The 27,253-nt window shown below is 36.9% G+C and overlaps 1 protein-coding gene across 14 annotated transcripts in view; it reads left to right on the top strand.

Moving 5' to 3' along the window:
- The first annotated feature begins 14,510 nt into the window (after window positions 1-14,510).
- Gpr174 (G protein-coupled receptor 174) overlaps window positions 14,511-27,253 on the top strand; it is a 34,730-nt gene continuing 21,987 nt past the window's right edge. For 2 of the 14 annotated variants that reach the window (XM_048417654.3, XM_048417652.3), the window contains exons 1-3: window positions 14,511-15,003; window positions 18,232-18,290; window positions 25,979-26,069. The gene's annotated coding sequence lies outside the window, so the exon portion shown is untranslated. Of the gene's footprint in view, window positions 15,004-15,042; window positions 15,241-16,076; window positions 16,187-18,231; window positions 18,291-25,978; window positions 26,074-27,253 lie in introns of those variants that run through there. The other 12 variants (XM_048417660.3, XM_048417657.3, XM_048417658.3 and 9 more) reach the window with 8 other exon arrangements.

Below are 27,253 nucleotides of genomic sequence, written 5' to 3'. Positions count from 1 at the left end.
GTCCCCGTGGGAGTAGGTACGCAGTTGGCCTGGTTTTGGACCTATGTCTGTCTTCTCCCAGGAAAAGCTGCTTTGGTACAGATGTTTACTTGAGTGCCTGTAAGGCAGCAATCCTGGAAAGCTCCGAAACCCATAAGAACCTGAAAGGATTTGAAAAGGGCAGGCCTTAAATCTTTGAACACAAAGCACATGTGTGCATGCTGTGTAAAGACTAAAGTGATGGCCATAGCAGGGCTTCCTGACCCGGGATCCATTTTCAGAAAGCAACAGAAGAGCACAAAGGGAAGTGAATTTGCTTGGCTTGCTTTGTCTGGTTTCTCATTTTCTTACCATTTAAATATGAGTGAAGCACCCTTCTCCGGTATCTAATTCAACAAACTGTATTAAATTTTGAGAATTAACCTTTTTTTGTACAGTGCTTTACACCTGCTAAAATTTAACTTGTTTAATGCAGAGCATGACCTTCAAGGGTAATTCATTAAATCTGGTTTGATTATTAATAGCTATCTTTTAGGAAGAAGCTTTTCCCTATGTACAATGTCATACTGCAGACTTAAAATATAGACTATCAATAAAATGCATGAAGTTATAAAAAAATAACACTCAAAATGAAAGAATAAGCATCAGCTAATCAGTCAAATATGTAAATGCAGCAAGCAAAATCATAAAGCATATAGTTCTGAATATGTCATTAATTTGTATTTTATGCAACTTCCTCAGGGGACCTTTCCTTATTAATTTCAATTGTACTATTAAACATTAAAATACTTGCAACTGTATTTGAGTGATCCTGTAAAATAATGAGGTAGTTACTACAAAATTCTTAGCACAATTCCATTGAAAAATTATGTCCCACATAAATATAAGAAATTCCTTCTATTCAATGTTGTATATGACTAAATCAAAACAATACAAATTTGACAACAAAAGGGACACTATTGTTAAAGACTCTACATACTTCGGTGGCACAACATAGAGAAATGAGGCTAAAACTAAACTGGAATCTTCTAATAGTGGTTAGCCCTCATAGTTCCAGAGAATTGTCACCAATTAGTCCTACTCAGATGTGGCTTCTGTGTGATTACCAAGTGTTCAGAAAATGTTGGTTCACTGATAAAGCAGTGGTAAGTGTGTGGTAGACAGGACCAGCTGCTTTCTGACTGGATTTGAGGTTGACTCCACATTTGTGTCTGGTACTGTATACCTTATCAAAAGATCACAGCAGAGGAGAGTCCTAGAGAAGAAACTACTGCTGTCATATTGCTAAATGGATACAATGTGTCTGTAAAATCATCTGCTAAGAATTTATCTTTATGCTCACAGATTAATGATTTTTTATTCAGTGGCTGGTGGTTACTACAGAGGCTAGTAACTTCTTAAGATTCTGTGAATAATGACTATTGCCCGCTAGGCTCCAAGGACTCACACCACCCACACCCCATCTCCATACTCAAGGACAAAGACTGAAGAATGAAAAGCAAGAATTAAGAGCTGGAGGAAGTAGAGTACTGTGAAACACTTTATTCTGGGTATAATGTGCTCATTGCAGCCCAGAAACTCTCAGTGACAGGGATTAACTCTACAAGCCTTGCAAAAGATTGGGTCTGTCAGCATTCTATCTTGGGGAGGGTGTTCAGGAGGCTCCATCTCTCCTTGAAGATTTATAGGCAGCTTACAGTTTCTAAAAGAAGGGACTCCCAAGACCTTAACACTCCCTGGTGGTCTATAGGCAATCAATGACTGTTAGAGGAGAAAGAGACATTTACATCACTGCATCTAGTCACTGATAAGTTTCCCATGCTCCTATAACCTTTCATCAGTGCTCTCTTGTAAGCAATCTGTAGCACTAGTAATAAAATCCCAGAGACAGAAATTGGATTCAGCCTGAAGATCAGAAAAGCAAAACAGTCAGCCACTGGCTTTTACCTTTACCTCAGTCTGAAATGGTGATCCTGCCTCCAGGAATTTAAGGATGAGACTGTGTGTGAGAGCTGTCTCCACCCATTTTATATTCCTCTGGACTGGGATTAAAGGTGTGCACCACTACCACCAGGTTTTTGTGGTAAATTGGTATGGTTACTGGGATTAAAGGTGTGTGTCACCACTGCCTGGTCTGTAAGGCTGACCAGTGGGGCTTTTATACTCTCTAACCCTCAGGTAAGTTTTATTTATTAAAACACAAGTGAATTATCACTCCACAATCCTAATTTTTCAACTCTCTGGATCACAAAAATGACTTAAATGTAGGAGAGGAACTAACTAGGAAAGAGAAGTGGTATGCAAAAATACAAGGGAGATGGGAGGAGCAAATATAATCAAAATTATAGAAAAGCATGTGCTGGCTAGCTAGTTTATGTCAACTTGATGCAGGCTGGAGTCACTTGGGATGACTCAGTGGAGAAAATGAAAACACCAAATTTGTCCATAGGCTGGCCTGCAGGCTTTTCTTAATTAATGATTGATGTGAGTAGGCCTAGCTCAATGGAGATAGTGATGCACAAGAAAGTAAGCTGAACAAACCTTGAATGGCTGTAGAGAGCTGCATAATGCTGCGCCTTAAAGATGGCGCTGGTTTCCGCCTTCCACCTTCCCGATGGTGAGTGCTCTCGGTCATGAACAACTCCATATATGGCTAACGCTAAGGATCTGGCTTGCTTCCGCGTTTCTGGATCTATCTGCATTTCCCACTTGGCTTGCTGGGGTTGGCTACCCAGAGGTCTTTTAAGATGTGGGTTGGCTTTGCCTGGAGCGAGAGGTCAGAAGATTGTTCAAGGTTCCTGAATAACCCACAGTTAGAAGAGTCTGTGTTGCATCTTCCTTGCTGGTAGAGGCGGGTGTGACAAAAGGCAAGGCAGTGATCAATGTTCCTCCATGGACTTTGCCTCAGTTCTTTCGTCTAGGTGCCTTGTCTTCTTGAGTTCCTGCTCTGACTTCCTTCAGTGATGGGAATGTGACATGAGAATTGGAAACTGAAATAAACCTTTCCTCCTCAAGTTCCTTTGGTCATGGTATTTTTTCAAAGTATAGAAATACTAAGCCAAAGTATGTATATGATTTTCATTGGTTAATATTAATGACATTTTTATAACTGCAATGTTTAACTTGCATGAATCTATCTCAGATAGGTACCAGTTTAATTCTAGTATGATAAAGAAACTTTAATTCTACATGGATTTATTTGATTTACTATTTTTACATATATGTAATACATTATAGAGGAAATCAAGCAATAATATAGTATAATTTTTAATTGGTATATAAAATATGTTATAAACTTTTATTGGCACCTAATAAAAGCTTACTAAAGATTTTAATGACAAACTATATAAATATGTTTTCATTATTGATTTTTTGTTTCCTTAAAATACATAAATATATAAAGATTATGCCTAAGAACACAGTTTAAAAGAACACAGATGGGAACTAATGTAGAGACCCACAACTGGATGATGTGCAGAGACTGAGAGATTTTGGAACACTTAGTCTTCATCCCATCTATCCCACCAGTATTCAAGATGCTATGCAGAGAAGGGGATGGAAAGACTGTAAGAGCCAGAGTGGATGGAAAACAACAAGGAAGCACTGTCCTGCAGACACTACAGAATTGATGCACATCTGAACTCACAGAGACTAAAGCAGCATGCACAGAGCATGTACAAGTTCAAGCCAGGAGTCCTAGTGCCGAGAGGAGGGAGTGGACATGATCTCCCATCCCTAACCAAGAAACTCACTGCAGCTGATATTCATTTGAAATGAAAACACTAGTTGTTTCCAATGCAGTCTCAACAGGGATACAAACCACAGTTAAGGGCAGATCCCATGCCCAACAGCAGGTGACCAATACAAAATGAGCTCTATTTTGTTTTGTAGACATTTCTATTCCACTATTTGTTGGGGTATTTTTCATCTTACTGGTATTTTGTTTATATATTATGTTTTCCAGTTTTGTTCTTATTGTTTTCAGCTTGACAAAATCTAGAGTTATCTGATAAGAGGGAATCACAATTGAGAAAGTGCCTTCATAAAATTGCCTACTAAGTAAATCTGTGGGGGCATTTTCTTTATTAATAATTACTATTATGATATTGTAATTAATATTAATAAAATTGGAGGGTTCATTTCACTGTGGGCATTTCCATCACTGACAGGTGATCCAAGGCAAGCTGAGCAAGGCATGGAGGGCAGACCTGCAAGCAGCACTCCTTCATGAACTCCGGTTCAGTCTCTATGCTCAGATTCCTGTTTGAGCTCCTGTCATGATGTCCTTCAGTGGTGGATTGTGATGTGGAAGTATAAGTGAAATAATCCCTCTCTTCCCTGAGTTGCTTTTCTTTTTATTTCTTTTTTCATTTTAATTTACTTTTTTTACTTAAAGAAAATCCTTTTTCATTTTATATTCCAATCTCAGTTCCAACTCCCTCCTCTATTTCCCCTACCTTCCTACTCCCACTCCACCCCTCTCCACTCCTCAAAGAGGGTAAAGTCTCCCATGGGGAGTCAACAAAGTCTTGCACATCAAGCTGAGGTAAGACCAAAGCTCTCCCTCCTGTATCTAGGCTAAGCAAGGTATCCCTTCAAAGGGAATGGTCTACAAAATGTCAGTTCATGTACTCGGAATAAATCATGGTCTTACTGCCAGTGGCCCCACAAACTGCCCAAGCCTCACAACTGTCACCCATATTCAGAGGGCCTAGTTCAGTCCTATGCAGGTTTCCTCATTTTTAGTCCAGAGTCAGTGAGCTCCCAGTAGCTCAAGTCTGCTATCTCTGTGAGTTCTCCCATTATGATCGTGATACCCCTTGCTCTTACAATTCTTCCTCCGTCTCTTCAACAGGAGTCCCAGAGTTCAGCCCAGTGCTTGGCTGTGGATCTCTGCATCTTCTTCCATCAGTTACTGGATGAAGGTTCTATGATGATAGTTAGGATAGTCATGAATCTGATTAGAGGGGAAGGCAAGTTCAAGCATCCTCTCCATTATTGCTTGCCTGGAGTCCTACCTGGGGCCAGCCTTGTAAATTGGGAGCATGGGCATAAGGGGATGGGGAGGGGAGAGGACTGGGAAAGGGAGGGGAGAAGGAGAACATGAGAGAAAAAAATGATCGAGTTGAAGGAGGGAAAGAGAGGTAGAGTAAGGAAAGACATATCTTGATAAAGGGGTTCATTATGAGCTCAAGAAAATATCTGGCTCTATGGATATTCCCTGAGTTGGTTTTCATCATGATATTGTATCACAGCAATTCAAAACCTGACTACAATATTATGATTTCATTTATATGGAATATTTGAGATAAAGATATCCATTAGTGGCTTACTAGTGTTCTTTCTGCTATAAGGTGTTATGCATACCATAAGCAGAAAAGATAAACATCAATCTTAGCCATCTGTGAACCCTATGAAGTATGATAATGATGTACCTGATGAAATAGGCCCACTGATGCAAAACTGCCATGAATGTTATGGGGGTAACATTCTGATTGGATTTAAGGTCTGCTTCTTGAGATTAGGCTCATATGTGGCACTGATAATGGGGTCAAGCTTTTATGGTTAGATGTGCCATAGGCTATAGTGGAGAACATACTGCTATTCTGCTAACTGGAAATGGATTGACCCCTTATGATTTTTTCTGCACCCATAGGTCAGCGCTTAGCATTCATCATAGAAGTTTCTTCTTGTGGTAGATGGCAATCAGTGAGATCTGTAGCTGATCAAAATACAAAGAATAAGGGATTTCAGAGTGCTCAGCCCTAGAAGGGTCATCTATACCTCACACCTTTATCTACACAACTCAGTGATCATTTGAGAAAAGGGTGAAAATATTGCTAAGAACCAGCAAAAATAGATAATGTCAAGGAAACTGTTTTCCAGGCATAACAGGACAGCTGCACATATAAACTCATAGCAATTGAGACAGCATGCACAAAACATGCACAATTTCAAGCCACACAAAACCCTAGCATGGAGGTTGGGGCAATGAGCAAAAATCTCACCTCACTTTTAGCATTTGATAGTTACTGGGAGATGAAAAGTCAGTTCTTGTTTAATGGTGTGACCCCTGGTAGGTAATCACATTCCAGGACGTGGCCCAGAGCCAAGAATAGTTAGGCAACATCAATTAGACACAGAGAGGGAGAAACAGAGAAACAGAGACAGAAAGAGATAGAGACACACATATGACAGAGACAGAGACAGAGAGAATGGGCATGGAATTGAGTAGGTAGGGTGGTGAGAGTTGAGGATTTAGGAGAAGATAATTGGAGAAAAGGGGTTGAGTGTGATCAAAATACATTTATGGAATTCTCAAAGAATTAATAAAAATGCTACTATGAGAAAAGAGAAGATGTTTTGAACCTTCTCATTAGGTAGATATATGGTTAAATTATTGTGAACACACATAGCTTTTCAGAATGCAAAGCTTACATAAGAGAAAAGTAATTGTTTTGGTAAAAACCATGTAAGTTGCATTCTGCTTGGTTAATCAGAAACAAATGATGTTTTAGCTGTTAACAGTTCATTGAAACCCATGATAAGCAACAGAAAAATGACTATTGTTTAATTGGTGACAGCAAGATAAAAGGAACCAATTACTGATAAAGGCTTTTGTGTAGATTTATTCAAAGTAGAAGAACTTGGAAAATAAGATGAAACCACGTGAGACTTTCCATATTTCAAAGATAGAGACAGGAAGTATTATATATGAATACTATAGCTAAATCACCATACACATAGCCATGTTGGGTATATTTATTCTGTTCTGATAGATTATTTCCAAATAATTTACTGTGCCTGAACCTAGAGAAAATGAGCAAGCCCTTGGACCATAAGGCAATATTAGAATCCATAAAGGCTATGAAGACACTGATCACTTTTGATTTTTCTCCCAATGTGTGTGGTATATGGAGATAACACTTTTAAATTGCTTCAACTTAGTATATTTCAAATAAAGAAAAAAAAAGAATCCTCAATCTACTGCTATCTGCCCCTTTATATGAGAGGCATCAGGTGAGGTAGAAGAATAAATATGTGGTAGCCTATAGCTACCCCCTTGTTCTCAGACCTTTTAGAGTTCTCTAAACATAGAGACCATTTCCTATAAATTTGTGTTTTTTACTTTTATTAACATGCATCTTTGAACCATTTCTACCACTAATTCATCACCCCAATACACCATCATCAGTTTCTTTTTCTTCCCTTATACTTAGCAGATTATTTATATGTTCTCATTAATTTTTTTCCATTACCATTGTCCCATTACTTTCTATTTCACTGAATCTTGAATAAGGAAAAGGCATTCTTCAGCTGTCAGGATCACACTTCTTAGCTTTGCCAAATTCCTGAAGCCATTAATTAATTTTCTTTCTTTCTTTCTTTCTTTCTTTCTTTCTTTCTTTCTTTCTTTCCCTCTCTCTTTCTTTCTTTCTTTCCTTCCTTCTTTCTTTCTTCTTTCTTTTTCTTTCCTTTGTTTAAACAGAGACTTGAAGAAGCAGAGACAATTTCTATAATAACAGACATTTCATTTTGAAAACTGCAAGCACAGATGTACGGTATTTTGCTTTTTGAATATGTAATTTCTTAACTCTATATGGCCTAAGCTAAAACTCCAAATAGTTATGTATCTTGTCAATTCACTGAGACATTAGGCAGTTTAGGGGTATCCTAACGGATCCTAATAAGGGACGAATTTACATTGTTTCTTGAATAATTGCTTTATTTTTCCAACAAATTCTGTCTTCTTTAGATGCTACAAATAAATGCATTATTAAATATAAGCTACTAGAAACCATTCCAGTTTGGAGTCTATAATATTGACTTGAACCTAAAATCTAAATCTTATTTACAGAGGTATTCTCTGTATTCATTTATTTTTGTAGCAAATGTGGAGGCATTTAGGCTAGATAAAATCAAGCAAATAAATCTTCATAATACTTGAAAAAAGTGCAAGAAAGTAGTATAAAATTAAAGGCTCATAAAAAGTTTGAACTTCAGGAAGTGATAGTGACTAATACTTCTGATTCTTTTGGAGAATCCAGGCAAAGTGTTGCATTGGGTTCCCAGTGTTAAGTATTGCATGGTAGGATGCAACCATATTAGAGTTTCTATTAGAGTGCTCTTTGACATGTCTGGGTTTTGCTTTGGTTGAATAGTCCTTGACCCTGTGGCATCTAAGGCCTGGTTCCAGATGTGGTGATTCGTAAAATAAACCAGTGCTCCTCCTTAAATTAAGTATGGTCAGTTTGAGAGTGTCTCTGAAGACCTATTTTGCAGCTTAAACCTATTACCTCAGCTACAGTGGCTAAAGCCTTTTCAAAAACACATCATCTGAATGATTGACAGTTCAGAGAACTCACATTCATTTACAAATCCTTTCCTGTATTTAGTCTACAGTGCCCTGGTTTTAAGTACATTTGATCCGATCATTTCCATAAGTACGGAATAGAGAAAGTGCCCAAATGTACTTATTTGGACTAATAAAGTGGTTAGGAAAGAGACTGCTTGCAGCAATGCAAGTAACATTGAATTAAATAAGGAAGAGCCTGACTTTTAGCCAGTCTTGACTTCTCTACTTTCTGGCTTTAAGAACATCTCCAAGACTTTGTTTTCTTTTAACTGAAAAATGAGGTCAGTGGTTTCCACTGTTTGGGGGTTCATGAACTTTGAGAAAGTTTATGAGAGGTATGAAGTCTTGCTAGTAAAAAAAAGACCGTAAAGAATCCCACACATGTTCACAATGCACACAAATTTTGTACAGTTCAAGAGTTTCTTTAAGAGAAAGAACCATTGTTTCAAAATGAATCAAGAATGAAGGCTACTGCCCTGGTGAGCAGGGTTTTCTTCCCACTTTCTCACCGCCCCGCCCCTGCATTAACCTAGATTTGAAAATATCAGCAACGCACTGAGTATGCACTTCACCGCTGACAGTAAAGGAAACACCAAGAAAAACAAGGGAGAAGAGAAATCATTTCTCAAAATAATTTCCTCTGAGCTCACCCTGATTAACTATGCTCTACTGGACAAGGGTTGGAACTGCTTGCCACTTTCATCACCTGTAAAATGAGGAAGTCATGCAGATGTGCCATTTGTAATCATTTAGTGGATCACTATCTGAAAACCTTCCCTGTTGGGTCCTTCCTGTCAGATCTCCCTTCCTGTTAGCAGACCGCCCAAGGTGACAGGGCTTATGAATCTAGCAGGTGGTTACATTTTCTGTTGTTCTGAATCCTTTTGGGATTCTGATGAAAATTATAAAACTTTTCCCAAGAGAAAAAAATAGGATATATGAGTGTGTAAGAAAAATTTTTCAAAAGTTTCATAGGTTCACGGGCCTTTGAAAGTCCAGTCAGTCACAGTCCACTAGTGAACGCTCAGACAAGGGAGATGCCTACAAGTCCTTCCACTGCCAACACTCCAGCGCATCTTGTCCAGGGCAAAATTTCGTGACAAAGACCTCCCTACTTTCCTTCCCATTTTTCTCCAGCCTTTGCTTCTTGACGACTGTCGCGAACCTGTCGGTATAGATTGAGCTGATAAACACGCCCTGAGGCCGGAATCTGAAATTCTGCACTTTCCCTTTGGAATTTCGTGTCCAAAAAGGACACAGATGAAGAAAGGTCCAAGAGAAAAACCAGACTTGAAATGATGGGTTTCCATCCTAGCAGCAGGTATGGGAGTCGGCTCAACCTGGGGGAGGTGTGCCTGACATTTGTGTTGAGTATTGTGTTGTGTGAAGTAAGTGACATTCTGTCTATAGATAGAGGTGTTTCTTAACATGGTGTTTTCCATGTGTACATGAACATGGGCTCTACAAAATGACTTTTGTGGGCTTTTATCTGGATTGTCTATCAACAAAAGTCTAATACAGTGAAAATTCTCATTAACATTTGTTGGCAACGATTTTGGCTTGAGGATAAGATCCAAACACTCCCTTTTCCACATTCCCTTGAGAACTATTTATGATTGGGAAATGTAATGCTCATTTGCATGAAAATAGTGATTATTTTAGTGTAAGCACCTCTAGATATTTTGACAACAACAATGAAATAGGTTTTCTTAGACCCCAGGCATTCCATAACACATGGTGGTGTCACTAGTTCTTGGTTTAGACACTGTTTCAGACCTTTTGTCTTCCCCTTTATTTTATGAAGAATAAAAATTCAATTAATCAATCAAGCATGATTTCATTGGTTTTGTCAATGACAATAAGCTGGAATAAATTAGCATTTTGTGTGAAGATTGAGTGAAGTCCTGACTTAATGTGTACTGTTTGATGTGGTTAGAGCTATATCAAGGACCCTAATGCCTTAGACGCATGGAAAATGGCAAAAAGAAAACCAATATCAAAAAAAAAAAAAAGCATCTCCAGGTTAGGCTCAGGGAAATGGTTCTCACCTGGTCCAAGTGAGAACACTGATAGTGTGGGCAGAAAATGTGCACTGTAGCTTTCTGCCTGTAGATGTTTATGGCCTGAAGACTACAGAGTCTATTTTTATGCAGATTAGTTAAACTCCCCTCCTTGTCCAGAGGTGTACCATAAGCCCTGACTGTTTGTTCAGCTGTCTGCAATGACCCCACCTCCCTGCTCAATTATATATAAGAACCACCCTGAGTTTACAGGGTGCTGCGGCATTTCCATCCAAGAACCCAGACCACCCTGTCCTAGCTTTTCTGTGTATCTTTTCTTCATTCCTCCACTGACCCAGTCAGGTCTGTCCCTGGAGTCCTGCTGGATGTGACAATTTTGGATTTGGCCACTGGCCCATTTGTCTTGGACAGAAACAGCTCTCTATATATTCCACTTCACTTTCTGGATTTAGAAAGACCCTAGGAGTTGAGATTTGCTTTCCTGCCATCTTTAATAATCATTTTAGATACATGTGGGCAAGAAAAACTAAAGCAAACATTCATCAAAATTAAAATATATATCAAGGAAGGAGATAAAGAATTGGTTTGCTCTATAATTTCTTGAAACTGATATAGGAGTTATTTTGCAGCATATTTAGGGCTGTGTAGGAGGTCCTATGAATATGGAAAACTACCCATAATCCACCAATACCGCCATACCGCTATAAACTCTAGTCTCTGGAGATTTCTCCCTGAGGTATTTGAATCTCCTGAATCAGAATTTCTAAGTTTTTATTGTCTGCTTCTTTATAGCAATAAATAGAATCAAAACCAGCTATACTTTCCTAATAGATCACCCTATAGCTGCATGATTTACAATCATAGTCTCTGGCTTTAAATCACCTTAAGATCAAAACTCCAAATTAGTGTTCAGTACTCCCAGGGTAGTAGTTTGGGGAAAATTGCTTGTCATTTATGAGAATGTTTGAAAACTATACTGTAGAAACAAAATACTATCTAAGACATAGGCTATTTTATGTATAAAATAAGATTATGATAACATATTATGGTGCCTGACACTTAGGCCATTAAATAAACACCTTCTTGTCCAGGTGAAAAACGTATTTTTACTTAAACAAGAAGTGAGTATAACTGTTTAGCTAACTAATAGTGATTTTCTCTCACACAAAATGATTTAGATATTTTAAATGTTTTTCTTGAGCTAATTATAGCACTCTGATGTGCAATTGATGATGAGGATGTGTTAGTTCTTTGTTCTGGTATAAGAAAGCAGAATGTCCTCTGAAGATTTCAATGTGCTAAACACACACTAGTCATAATTAAATTACAGTTTTAACAAATTAAAATCATAAAAATTTGGGGAGTGGAAAAATTCCTGGTATTTAAATTATAGGCCTGGTAGTATAAAGATATCTCACAAACTAAGTTAAGCGTACTCTGTCATATAATATTTATAGATATCATGATAAACAAGTGAAGCTGAAACAATAGTTTTAGAATCATGAGGTTAGGAAATAATGAGACCGTCATTAAAAAGAAATATTGTATCTTCCAAATGATAATAAAAGCTCAAATTTATTTTATTTCAACCTTAACATATTTTCTCTTTCATAATTACAGTATCGACAAAGAATGAAAGAGTGAACCTTGTGTGTTTGCTTCATTTGCATGGGCTGGACTCATTTTTTTAAAGGAGAACTAGATGAATTAATGAATAATGATAGAGACATATAGACCAATATTCAAGTACATATGCTGTTTGACTTTTTCTCTGTAACTATGATAAAAGACTGAAGACAGACAATGCAAATATAGGTAAATCACCAATTTGGAAGATGGTGTGGCTTTGGCCAGATAGGCTTTATTGTAGTGAGGACATTGCAGTATTAAGGAAACTCAAGTTCTGGGCTCAGATTTATCAATAGTTTACCCAGAGATTTGAACCATATTCTCTTTTTTTTTTTACTTTATTCATCTTTAAAATGAATTTTAGACAAAGCCATCACTTAGTTTTTATATGCTATTATTTGACTAATTTGGAATGAAATTTAAGAGATTTCTGTAGGGGTATTCATTTGCTTTTTATCAGACTAAAATTCCTTGACTTAAGTAGAAAAGATAAATATAGTCTAAGCCAGGAAATTTAACCAGTGGGTATTTTGTTTCAAATAGCTTGTATGTATTCTGGCCAAAAGGCTGAAAACTCAAAAGCCATGTTCCACATGAGGAAACAGATATCCCTGTGTTCAAAACTTATTTGGAAGAAACTATATTGAGAGACTCCACTCCAAAGCAGCATGAATTAAGAATTTTGACAAAACTTCCCCCCCCCCCTTTTTTTGAAACAGTGCATCTCTAGTACAGGCCCAATTTTGTCCCAGACTTGTGGTAATCCTCCTGTCCTGGCCTGCCAAGACCTGAGATTAGAGGCGTGCACCACTATGCCCTGCCATTCTTAAAATCCCCACCCAAACCCTACTCCTATTGGAAAACTGGCCCAGCTTCCATACCCAAATCTCATCCTTTAAAAAATAAAAGTTAGTATCTGGGGACATTTAAAAAATTAAATAAATAAAAGTAGCCTTTCTGAGTGCCTGAATTCCTCCAAAATTTTACAGAATTAGATATGACATTCCCATTTACTTATCACATTTATGTTGTTTTATATGAAAGAAAATTGCAAAATAATCTTATCTGTTTTACTAGATGGCAGAAAGTTGCAGGTGTTGGTACCCTTTCCTTTACCATCATCTACTTCTCATTCTTTGTTCCACATTTCGTCCTCCCCAGCTTTCTTTGATCTACTGTTTTACACATAATAGGTATTCAGTAGATCTAAAATAGAAGTAAGCCTATCTGAGGGTTGGGGTCGCCACACTAAATGACTGTGGAAAACCAAGTTGAAATAAACAAGAAAATCATTATTCTTATGTTACCCCAGGTCTCAGAGTACAAAATTTAAAAAAAGGCAGGGCTAATATATTTCAGTCCACTGTACCCATAACTTGTTCAATGCATATTTGGATTACTTTAATTATCCTTATAATTTTTGGCACTTGAGACCATCAGCATGATAACTAGTCTTGGACAAATCAGTTTTCCCATTGGTCTGTCTCTAGGCTTCCCTTATATCCCCTTCCTACTACAAATTTCTTTCTAGTTTTGATCAACATCCTCCACCAAGCTTGTGAGATTAGTTTTTTGAACTTAGAATTTTGCAATCAAGATTTCAGAAATATTTACTTCTAGAAGTTTACTTCTAGTCCCTCATGCAGAGTAAAAGAGTGTTTTTAGGAAAAGGGCCTTCAAGCATCCCTATAGTACACCTTTGGGGTTATGTCCTAGCCTGAGGCTGGACTTGCACTAACACTCATTTCTTCCATGACTTATGTGAAAATTTCCTAAGTTCTGAAGTGGAGTTACTATTCAAGGGTTTCAGGTTTCCTTCTGTTCATCTTCCCGTGTCTGGTGGAGAAAATATTTGGTGCTTATATAGTGTCACACAGGGCTCGGTGATACCTGGGTCCAGTGGTTCCTTGGGACATCATCCTAAATAGCCTGGGGATATCAGCATATTTTAGAGAAAATCAGCCCCATTTGACCTAAGGTTCTCTTAGCATAAGGAGGAAATGGAGGCCTACCTACACTTCCTGACCACAGGGACACTGAGGAAAACAAAGAGTGGGTAGACAAGAAGAGCAAGGGGGATTATAGTTCTAAATACCTATAAGGAGTGGAGTATTCACTTCGGTGTTAATATGTCACAGGTTTGTAAATTCAGGAATGCCCTAAGCAGGGACCATACTCTCAGTGACCTTTACTATAGGAATCTAGTGTATATCTAGAGAAATGTCCATTTAGATACTGAAACACAAATGTAGAGCTGTGAGAAAGGATCAAACTGAAGACTGCAATGGTCTAATATCTACAGAAGGGGCCAGAGGGCACCGAGCTTCTGCAAATGACACAATAAACAGCTTCTGTGTTATCACAGACTCAAAGCTCAGTACAACCACAAAACTGGAAGACAATGCACTAAGAACCTATAAATAGAAAGGATCGTTTTTTCTGCTAAATGTGAAGCTTTGCGAACGCTATGTACAGCCTGTTGCGTAGCCTTGCATCTTTAATGAGAGAGTGAGAGAAAGGAAGAAAGAGGAGAGAGAGAGAGAGAGAGAGAGAGAGAGAGAGAGAGAGAGAGCTGCTCACGCACTGGAAACGGAAATGTTCAGTGTGATGAGAACAGCTTTCATATTTCACTCTGACATCTCACTACCATATTTTCCAACATGGTAGTGGCTTGGTAATTCTAAAAATTTTATCTGCCCCTTTTCCTTTTGCCTTCATCATTTTCCTTTTGGCTCTCCTCTCTCTCTCTCTCTCTCTCTCTCTCTCTCTCTCTCTCTCTCTCTCTCTCTTTCGTGTGTGTATGTGTGTGTGTGTGTCAGTCTGTCTTTCTCTGTCTCTCTCTCTCTTTCCTCTCTCCCTCTCCCCTTCATTACTTTTGGAGGGAGTGAATGAGAATTAGATTGATTGTTTTCAGAAGAAAGGAGCTGTATCGATGTACAGATCAGTAGCATCCCTGTTGGAGTGGCTGTCACATGAATTCTTTCGAGACTTCTGAAGAAAAAGACAGAAACTGAAACGGTAGGCTTAAAATTATTGATGCATAATTATCTCTCCTATGTGCCTTTCACCATTGGCATATAGAATTGGACTGTCGGCATCAGGTTCTAACTAATCTGTCAGATCTAAATAGTTACAAATATAATGAACTTGAACCATCCATAAAGGTCATTTCCTTGGAGTTTGTACAAACAAAAATAATCAAATGGTTGTCTGCTTCAGGTGGGAGGAGGAATATTACCTTGAACTTGGCAAAATGTAAGTTTTAAATGGAATTTTTCTTTTTATAATAGTGCATTTAGCTGACCTGATACCAGACAAAATAGGAAGATGAATATTTGTAATTTAGCCTAGCTTGCATTAAGGAAGATTACTGGGTGATTTTTATCTACACTTTGCTATAATACTTTGGGGATGATATTTCTTAAACTGCTGAATGACTAAAATAGTTGACTCATTGCTCCTTTCAAAATGTTTTAGAAAATGAGAACTGTAGTATCTTAAGACTTTAACTAGCATAAATTCATTTTCTTCTCTGTCTGAATTCCTTTTTTAAATTATAAAAGTGAATTGTAGTAAATAGAAACTATAGAGAGATTCTACTAGGAAAAAAGCAGCCTGGCAGATAAAGCATGCTTATAATGTGAGAGGAGGAAAATAAGACAAACAGGCACAGTTTTTCTGATTCTGTTAGATAAGCCTTGTTTATCAGAGTAAACAATCAGTACAATAAAAAAAACAATGGAAGGTATGAAGTTTAATTCACATTTCTGATCACTGTAATTGACTTACTTTCTACAAAATGTAAGGGGAAAATGTTTTAACTTTTGTGTTCTTTTTGATTGTTTGGAAATATTAAGAAACATGCCTTTTACCTTCAAATAAACACAAAGCTATTACTGGCATGTAACTGCTGGGAGCCATTTTTAGAGATTAAAAGAAAGGAAAAGGTGGGCTTCTATGTGAAGTAAGGGCAGGAATGAAGAGCGATGTGGAACATGACTGAGGATTAGATTGCAAGGAAGTGTCCTCTTGCTTTGCTGTCAAGAGCCATGTCCTTGGATGTGCTTTTTTCCTGGGGGTAATTTTCCAAGGAAGGAAAGTTCGAATTTTATTGAAGAAGAAGAAGAAGAAATGGCTCTTTCAGAGAACTTTGGTCATTCAGCAAGGAGTATTTCTTTCCTCCGACTGTTGGAAAATTGAGGTACGCAAGAAATACATTAATCTTATACAATGAATTGAATTTCTTTAGCTTAAGTAGACAATATGCTAGCCACATTGCCAAATATTTTGTAAAAAGTCATCCTTCAAGAAGTCTGTTTGATTGCAGAAAATATGTTTTGTTCTTGAGAATGCATGCCCTTGCCTTTTTGCCTAGACATTTGCAGCAATCTTATCGTGGTGAATGCATCTAGCATAAGCACTCTGCCTGGGGCTGTGGAATATGGTGCTGGGTATTGTGAGAGCAGAAAGAAAACCTCTAGGAAACATACAATGGGTCATCACCTGTCCCAAAATGCTCACTGAATTCCACCAGAAGACTTTTCTGCTAGGTAGCTGAGATGCATAGGAGAAAAGAATGTGTCTTTTCTCTTCTGTTATAGTACTGTCTCCTCTCATACCCCAGATTACCAAAAGCAGAAATAGATTTGGACTACTTTCTTTGACTGCTACCCAGTCCTGAGAAATGGAGTACAGGCAATCACATTTCCCTTGCCTGTTAAAATGAATTTCCTTTTAAGGCTGTTCTCTCAAAAATCAGCCCCCTAGAAAAGAGAATAAAAAATTCATTGAACTGTTATCCTGCCCATTTGTGGGAATGAGTGGTACTTTTTTGTGGTTTTGAGGAGTAAAATAGCTTATGTTTTACTACTGGAAAAAACTGAGGCTCAAAAGATTGAAGTGACTAGGCCAAGTACTTCTTTACTTTAACAGAGAAAAGGCTAAATTCTAGGTCTCTCAGCAGCTCATCTAGTGCTCATTTTACTTCTTCCTGCTGCCTAACAAGGCTCATGGATTAAGATTCATGCATTATTCATTGGGAATGTTAAAAGATGTCATTTTGAAATCACTCAAGAACCTCTCAATATCATGATGCACTTTAGGCTTCCCGCAAGGGCGCCGGTGGTGTAACAGACTGATTTTCTTGGCTTTACCACTATTTCCTTGTAATATAGGAAAGAACTATTCCTACTGTGTGTATATATATATAGAATAGTAACAAAAAGGAAATTGAAACTAAGTGCTTTTAGAAAACAATAATGCATATGTGATGATATATGTATATGTTATATCTAGAGTCCAGGAGATTATGTTGTCAATACAGAAGGGAAAGAAAGTATTCAGAAAATTTTGAGATAAAGACATTTCAGATTTGGGGAGGTAGTGGAGATTTTAGTGTATCTGCCTGGCTAAGGCAAGAGTCTGAGAAGGCTCAATAATTAGAGTAATTACTAGGGAATGAATTCTAGTAAAAGAGGACATTTTAGCTAGCTGCTTGATTGTTATTAGCATTGATCATATACGCAGGAACCATATGGGATTTAAAAACTGAAGTAAGCTTTGTTAGTATCGGCTTGTAAGTCAAGTGAAAGAGGGCAGTGTACTTCTTTGGCAGAGTTTTCATGTACACCACAGCTACATTTGCATTAGCCAAGAACTAAGATGCAAATGGAGTGTCCCAAAATAGGAGTGTAAGCTATTAACCAGAATCATGTCTGTACAGACTCTAGAAACTAGGAGCTAGATAAAGAATTTCACTAACTCACATTATTAAATAAGGATGTTTAAGTTGATTTATTGCCCCAGTCAGGTGTGGGTTACATAGAAGCACTCTCTCGTCTCAAAGCAGAAACATGGTCTTCTAATTCAAGGTCAGATTGCATCTTGAACCCCCATCACTTTCTCATTTTGAACAAAAAATATATGTCAACTTCTACCACCATGTAAAAGAAAAAAATCATTCATTTCTTTTTTGTACTTTTATAAGTTTTTAAAAATATTATCTTTTCATACAATAAGAACATGATAAAATCGTATTCTTTCCCCTCCCCAACTCTTGTTCCTCCCACCTCCCTACCCACCCAAATCATTTCCTATTTTCTGACAACGCATTTGATTCTTCAAAAAACTTTTGTTCAGTGTATAATACATATGGGAGACAATATCAGAATTCAGTAACTGATGGATGATTTTAATATAATCATAACTACAAACTTACCAAAAATTATTTTATGTTTAATTTGACAGATCAGATCTAAATGGTTTTTAATAGCTGATGCTGGTTCTCTGTGAGATAATTCTTATAAGTAAGTGATTTACTTTTTACATTACAAAATAATTCTAATTGAAAGACAACAACAATAACAATAGTTTACTACTTATCACATTTTCTCTTTTGTTAGGTGATACTAGGTGACTTATAAGGTAATATTTTCTTAGACATCTAGTCTCTTTGAAAAGCTGGGCTAAGCAGTATGCTCAAAAAATGAACAGTGTGGGAAGAATAGACTTAGATATGATTTTACAAGTAAATATTGTTACTATCAAATTTGATTAAGAGAAGAAAATACTGATAGAGGGAAGTTTACAAACTTCTACTTTATTTTAATCTGTATCTGTCTACATCCCTTTAATTCTTATATCAAGGGTCTTATTTATTTAATATTGTAAAATCATTTATTTGGATTTCCTCTCCAATTTATCTATGTTGATAGCACCTTAATTCTACATTCTCAAGTCTACTTTTGGTTGGAGTTTTTTGTTTCACCCATTTTATCTTTTTGACCCAGACATATTCCGATTTTGAAGGCACCATAGATTTCTCTTTCTTCCAAGGTACATGAAGATAAATCTAAGACAGGCATATTTTTCAACATGCCATAGGATTCAGCACAATAAAAAACTTCAGTCACTTTGTCTAATACCAGCTTCTTTGAAGAAGAGCTACTAAGAGAAGAAATGACTAGTTTTCTTCTCAGCAGTAGGTACAGCCCACATCAAGGCATCACCTCTAAACTGTCACAAAACTGAAAAGAAAAATCTACCTAGATAAAGAAGTATGAATACGATAGTCTAGTTTTGAAGTGGCAAATCTAGGTAAGTAATGTAGAACTAGAATCAATAGTATTCTGAGTGCAACTCATACTTTGGGTTTGGAGCTCCTCTGCTTCTCTCTGGCCACCTGGGAAAAGGTCCTTTTGGTCATGGGAAGTCGTGTAAACACCCCTCAGCATAAACTCAAAGGAGACACTTACGAATCTGCAGAGGGAACTAAATTGTTATTCAGAATACAATTAGAGACGATCATAGCTGATGTAGAATTCTTTCTTAATACCCACCGTTGTTCTAAATTTCAGTTGTAAAAAGTTTCACATTGAAAAATACCTCTGTGTCTGTTATAGTCTTGCCTAGAGAAAAATCACTGAGGAAATTTAAAACTGCCAGACTTTGGGGAATCATTAAATTGGAAAATTCTGTGACATAGTCCAATAGGCAAGCGATATTAAATTTGATTACCTTGGGTTATAAGTTACTCTCTGACTGGGATGTGGGCCAGTCACAGATGGCTACAGTAAAACCACAGTCTAAGTGAATACCTGAATATGTGCATGCTGGCTATGCAGTCCGGCTCCTCCCAACCGCTGTGGCACCACCATTTTGCAAGATGGCTGGGATGTGCTGAATACATATGCAACCTTTCTTCCATCTTTTCGTTTAGTGATATTTATTTGTAGACATGAATAAGAACTTGGAGCTATTTTCACACAAATTCAATGCTAAACCATTCTAGTACATAGTACTGTATGATGCTACCCTGACAATTTAAAGTCTAGTATTAACAACTGCATGCATTAGCTCATTTGTCATGTTTGGCCAAAGGATAGGAAATGCTGGGGTTTTTTTGAGTATTTTTTGAGTTTTAAAAAATTATTAGGTTTAAAAAAATACCACTCCAAGTTCCCACTCACTCCCTTCCTCCCATTCCCTCCACACACCCTCCCACCCCACCCCCATCCAATCCTTAGAGAAGGTAAGTCACAGTGTTTTGTGGAAGGTCCAAAGCCCTCTCTACTGTTAACCACATTCAGAGGTACTAGTTTGGTCTTATGCTTGCTTTTTTTTTCCAGTCCAGATGGAGTTGGTGAGCTCCCATTAACTCAGGTACACTATTTCAGTGGGTGAACCCATCATGTTCTCAACCTCTTTGCTCATATTCTCATTTCTCCCATTCTTCAACTGGACTTTTGGAGCTCAGTCCAGTGTTCCAATGCAGGTCTCTGCCTCTGTTTCCATCAGTTGCTGGATGAAGCCTCTATGCTGATATTTAAGATATTCATCAGTCTGACTACAGGGCAAGTCAAGATCGGGTCCCCTCTCCTCTATTGCTTAAGGTCTTAGCTCGAGTCATCCTTATGGATTCCTGGAAATTTCTCTAGAGCCAGGTTTCTGTTAACTCAATAAGGGCTCCCTCAATCAAGATTTCTCAGGAAATGCTGTTTTTAAGAAGTGCTGATTAGTTTATTATATTTTTCTGTAAAACCTCAGTGCATTAGTTAAATTTATTTTATTTTCATATGCATAAGTTGGTTCCCAACATAAAATTTTAATTCCACACAGTCTTTTCATTGGTGTGGAATTAAAATTGCATCTAAAAAGTGTTCAGAAAGTAAATTAGGTGTGACTTTATCTATCTCAATTCTAACTGCTCTAATTTTGTGGTGTTTATGAAGAATCCCCAGTCTTTGCTCATTGTCTCTTCCCTTAGCTCTAGGTGCTCAGTCTGCTCCCATTAACAAAGGGAGAGCATTGAGAGCATTGCCAAAGCCACTAAGGGTTTTAGAAGCATCTCTGAGTTCCCAGCTCCTAATGATTCTGGATCCTGGTTTACACTATTTCCAGGCTTTGATCATTTTCATACAAAATGTAACTCCATGCTAACATATATAATAACAATAACAATTTTAAGTTAAATAATTAAATTTAAGCATCTACCTAGAATCTGGATTTGACAGGCCATTGGAGTCTATTACTGGCCCTAAATTTTATCTTGAATTCTCAATCATCAAAAGCTGGTATGACCCTTCCTTACTGTGCAGTACAGTGTACTAAAGCACCAAGAAAGCTTCACTACATTCTCACACCCAATCATTTTCCTACATTTTAGAAATGAAGAAATTTATGCTAAAGAAGTAAAACAACTTGCTCAAATTATAGCAATTATCCTGGTTCTGTTGCCTTTTCTGAAAAAAATCACCTTATTAAAGTCTGATTAACATTTGAAAATTGTGTGCATTTTGATTTCAAGCCAAGATCTTTAACAGATTATAGCTCTTTCCAATACTCTGTTGTCTTCACATATGAAAATAGCCCAGATTTACTATCTTGCTTAGACTTTTTACTTGAGGATCAATAATATTTATAATAGAGAGGGTCCAAATGTATAAATTTCCAAGGAGTTGATTCAGGCTAAGTGAACTTTGGAAGACTTGATAACACACACACACACACACATATGTATATATGGAACCAAGGGAAAAATGGGGATTATCAGAAGCATTATTTAAATTTTTTCAATCAAACTTGATGGTGTATTTCTATTTCCTGGGTTAAATGAGTAACAAAAATAGTCATATAGGATAAACTCTTATCCCAATGAAGCATATTTGAATGGTGAAAATAAGATACACATACGGTCATATAAGTGTGATTTATGACACTTTTTGCCATAAACAGAGTCTATACACTGCTTTTTAAAATTTTTAATATATTTTTATTTTTTTGAAATTACTGTCTTCAACGAAGCTGGTATGATGTGAAAAGTAGACTATATCAGGGACCTTAGAAGCTTTCATAATGCTTAGCTTGACTGTACCTAATCTATGACATGCTAGGTTTTAAGAGCCAAGGTCCTATTGTTATAAGATTCTGTGAGATATTAGACAAAATATGTAATTCTATATTTAAGTTAATACCACCACAAGGGAAAGGCCTAAAAAAACTTCTACCCCTAAATAGAACTTAGGGACCAATTTTAATTTTGTATGTACTTGTTTAATGACCTCCCTTTAAACTCTATGCATTATGATGCTTAAGAGTTGGAGGGAAAGCAAGATCCTCTATGAAGAAAACCATTGTGAAACAAAAACCATGAAAGGAGACAATAAAGTAAATTTTGGGGCCTGTGAGTAATTTGTTGCATTTGCAATAAGGATGTGAATTTCTGTTTCAGGCTCATAGTATGGTCTATGAATATATTAGACAAAGAAACAACTGGACTCTAATTGCTATACTTTAGGAGCTCTTTGTTATAGCTATCTTGACAGTTCTGAGCTCAGAGGTTAACACAATACTACACAATACAAGAACAAGGTTTTAGATAGTCCCCTCTCGGTGTAAATTAGTCTGAGTCATTTTCTCTTGTTCACATTATACGTAATTACATGTTGATATTCCTTATCTAAGAAGAAATAGAGGAAGAACCTTGGGAAATCAATTTCTGGACACTGTTATAAATCATAACCAACCATTGCTGAAGTTTTAAGACATGCTCCTTTGTGGCTAACTAGGGGGATAAAAGTGAACAACAAAAAAAACTATGCTTCCTCATTTCTCAGTCTGCAAAAACAGTATGAGTGAAAGCACATCTCTTTTGCAAATGGGGATCGCTGTACTGAAATGAACAGACACTTTGCAAAACTGGTCAGAGCTCCTCGGAACAGTTTCCAAAATGCCATGTTATTGCTTTGCAATCACACCAGGAAAATCGAGCCTCACCTGCCTTTTCCTTGACAGATTCTCTTCAGCACACAGAAGCAGTATTCTTGGTTAAGCTTGCAGCTTGAAATGTTTATGCACAGCAAAACGGTTACAAAATCTGCAGCTGAATAAATGAAAAAGAGTAACATGAGGATTATGGATCAGTGAAATCACTGCCTTTGGACATGCCTTGAGATTCTTTACTACCTTAAAATTTATTGTAGGTGTGGATCCTAAATTTGTGACAATCTTCTATAGGTCTTCACTTTTGATCTACTCAATTTAGAAATTGATTTTGCATGTTTCTTGTGACTGTCAGGTTATTGCTGTGAGGCAATATGTTTTGCTGGACAGGCTATAAGTTTTGCATGGGAGCTAATGTGCTGAATTAGTTTGTAAACAATGTATTTTTTTTACCACTGTACCCCTTCTTTCTTGGTCAATCATTCAGCAGATTGTGGTATTAGAAAAGCTGTCAAAGAGTCCCATTTTCAGTTCTGAATGCCAGTGAAAATGGATAAACTTATGTAAAGACTGTGCATACATTTGTGTTCCTCTATGGGGGTGGGGAGTACAGGGTGTTGGTGAAAAGAATACATAGCTGTTTGTTCTGCACATCGGAAGGAATAGCAGTGTCCAGGATATTGAAGAAAGTGGAAGGACACTGAGTTTTAGTTACAAGTTTGTGGTTGTCTAATTTACAGAAATAATATATCGTAATACGATGTGACCGTATGAAAGAGGAATATCTACACACAGATTAATGTAGAAATAATAGTGGAAAAATATGATATAGAAAAAAAGGGAATGGGTTTTTGCATTAAAGCAAGTTCCAGACCTGGCTCTGTCATTAACCTATTAGTTTAGTAAAGAGTGAATCCTTTACGATAACCGCTCCAGTTATCTTTTTAATCTTAATCAATAGATTTTTACACACTAGCAGCAAAGTTTTGATAAAGGATTAATGAAGTCTAACGTTAAAATTATTAATCAGCTTTGATAGTAAATTGAAAATCACAATAATATTTTCTGAGTTAGTGTCACCATCAGACATATCAATATAAACATTATGATATCCCAAATGCTGCCTATATATGAACTGCTTTCATTTGTAGCATTTTCCTTGAATACAAGGCATTGGAGCTGTCTATAAACTATCTTCCCATGGAAATATACCTAAATCTATAATTATTTTCATCAGTTTTTAGAGTAACTCTATTGAGAAAATACCTACATACTCTCTGTGAAGATCATGGAGATTGCCTTCAGTTCTATCACTAATCAGTAGTTTAAATTCACTCTTAAAATTACAGATTGCATTAAAAGTAAAATCACTGGTTGTAAGGAGATAACAAGGCAATTAGAAACTAATGAAAGCTTGGGTCCCTGTTTCTATTAGTTTTGTGAAAAGGACAAACCAACAATACTTAGTGTAGTAGATCTGAGTTTTCTTGCCTATACTGTGTGACAGATAACTTTGAATTCTGAAGCTTCTGGTGATGATTTTTTATTACTCATCCTCTTTGAATGTTCTTTTAGTCCACATTTTTTTACCTCCTTCCAAAGACAAAATATTTTGGCCTCTCACTGTATAGTCCAGGCTTCCCTCAAACTTCTGGTCCTCCTGCCTCTATCTCTGGAGTTTTAAAATCCGTTTCTGTGTCAACATACCAAGCCCAACAAAATAATCAAAACAAACATATAATCATTTTTATTGTCACTACTATTCTTCCTTAGTTTTTCTGAAGCATTTATTGAGACTCTCGGGTGTTTCTAGAATCCTAGTTTATAAGGGACAGAGACAAAAGAAAGGATTGACAGTGTCCATTGAGCACCTATTGATGTTAAACCCCATCTCACTCAATTTTACTTGAGAGATTCATGTAATCTAAGTGACACATCCTAACAGTACGCATCATTTGTTCTAGTAACTCTCTAAGATAAAGAAAGTAAGACTATGTGGCCGGGTGACATGGGGAGAATAAAACAGGAAGGGTGATTGCTTTGAAATTCTCCTAGAGAAAGAAACTCATATATTCAATAAAAAGTACTTGCAGTATACATAAGATGTTAAAAGGACAAACTGAGGCTCATTGCTTAGGTGGGGACTATCTTATTGTTTGCTTTCCTGCTATCTTTTATGCCCTCTCCTCCCAATTTTAAGAGCTTTCTCCAGCACTATGGTGCAATATTATGGCTGTCTTGTAGTCCTAATGCTAGCCCAGGCAATGGTGTCACCCTCTGTGTTCTTTTATTTCACTTCTTTTACCAAATAAGATACACCTCTTTATATTTTATCCACTTGACTTTCTAAGTATGATTTTGTACATGACCTTTATTGTAACTGAAAGCATGATGTCTAGCCAGTCAGTGGTGGTGCATGCCTTTAATTCTAGCACTTAGAAGGCAAAGGCAGGCCAATCTATGTTAGTTCTAGGCTAGTATAGTCTACAGGACAGACAGGGCATTTACACAGAGAAATCCTGTCTCAAAAAATAACAAAAAAATATAATGTCTAATAAATTCTTTATTAGGGGATTCTTAGAAACACAGACTACTAGATTCTTAGAAACACAGTGCCTATAAAGACTGGATGTATAATAGGATATTTCAGACAAACTGGCATCACAGAGCAGGGGTTCACCAGATAAACTGGAATGCAGGATGATGGAGTGTAGTCATTGGTGTCCATACTCACCCTACATAGAAGCAATCTACAATCATGAGCAGTGCAAATGCGAGGCAGCTTTGTGAAGAAATCTGATTTTCAGCAGCAGCTATGCTCGCAACCAGTGGCCAGCTGAGTCTCCTCCATGTGTGTCACTAGGAAGTGAGGCAGCTGCAGTGAGGAGAACCTCTCAGAAGACTGCTGACTGAGGAAAAGAATGTTCCTTCCCTCCAATCATGCTGTGAGTTTGACTAGAGACTGTGGGATTTTTCTAGGATAACTCATCAAAATTGAGAGCACCTTGTGACCAGGGAGTGACTTGTGAAGCCTGCCAGTGGCATTCCTACCTTCTCTCACTCTTTTCAAATTCTGCAAGGTCAAACGGAGTGTCAGATGGTAAAAGGACTGCTATACACTCTACCTTGCAACCACTAAGAGCTAGATGTAACTATCTGTTTTTTTTTCCCATTTGGCTCTGGTAATCTATTTTGGTATCTCATTATGCATAGCTGCTAAAAGTTCCTGGTCCTCCAAGCTACACCGGATCACTATTTTATGTATTTTTTTCAGGCATGAATGAATTAATCAGCCCTATTATCACGGCATCTGCAAGAGACCTGATTGGGGTGATTAAGAGCATCTATCAGCACTGGATTAAACAGTAGGTATTTAAACATTATCTTTACTTTTGTTCCAGCATCCCTTCCCCGCAAAGATTGTTCTCTCGCCCAGAGGTAACCAGACAGATACTGAGAACCTCCATTAGCTGCCTGCTGCGCGTTTGCTGCTCTATATAAAAAATTACCATTTAGTGATAAGGTTTTAACAGTGAAACAATGTAGCCTGGCATCACATGAAAGAATTTGTTTACTAGATGATTTGGTAAAATGTGGTATTTTAACTTTGCCCTTTGGGATAATATTAGAGCCTAGGCAAAACTAAAATTCAAAATTATCCTAATTTTTAATTGCTACTTAGATATTGTGGCCGTTGTCAATATTTTTGATATTGTAAAGCATTTTGCATTACAATACTGCTTACATTTGTTGTTGATTTTTCCAACCTCTTAAATCAAAGGGAAGAACTTAAGTCATTTCATTATTATTCTGTTCCTATTTGTGTGAGTTGTTTATTTCATAGTTTAAAAAAAGAAACTAGAAAATCAGGGTATGTAGCCTTTACTTATATTTGAAATTAAATTTATATAACTATATAAACATTTTCAACATTACACACACAAAAACATATAACACACCCTGGCCTCCTGGCACAGACAAAATAAACAGAATAATAGTTGTATGTTGAGAAAGAATATGACATTCCCTAAGGTGCAAACGTATAGTGAGCACAAACAAATTACATAAATACACAAGTGTTTACTCATTGGTTGACGAGTCTCTGGTCGGACACATAATAGAAAGGTATAGATTTCAGAATAAGAAGTGTGGGCACTTTTTTCTCCTCTTATTCTAGAGGGCTGCTCTCAGAATTGTGCTCTTTAAGCAACAGTGTAGATAAATAACCATTGTTTAGGAGATATGTAGAGTCTTTGTGTTTAAAACTTCAACAATTTTTAAGTTAAAAAAAATGAACAAAGTGGAAAGTAGCTTTTTGGAAAATTGAAGAACTCCAGCAAGATATGTGTCATGAGAAAGGGCAATAGGGATTTGTAATGGCCAAATTTGGTATACATATGTACAAAGTAACCACAGAATAATAAATGAATAAATCATGAGCAAAATAATCATAGATAAATTAAAAATGGTTATACTCTTCCACTGATATACCATGATAGAATAAATTATGTCTTCAGCCAGGAACTTAGGTGTTTAATAATCAGTACTA

The sequence above is a fragment of the Myodes glareolus genome, chromosome X (genome assembly GCF_982192425.1).
Source record: "Myodes glareolus chromosome X, mMyoGla1.1, whole genome shotgun sequence".
NCBI classification, from domain to species: domain Eukaryota; kingdom Metazoa; phylum Chordata; class Mammalia; order Rodentia; family Cricetidae; genus Myodes; species Myodes glareolus.
Note: the sequence above shows the minus strand (reverse complement) of the source record. Positions and strands in the feature narration are given on the sequence as shown.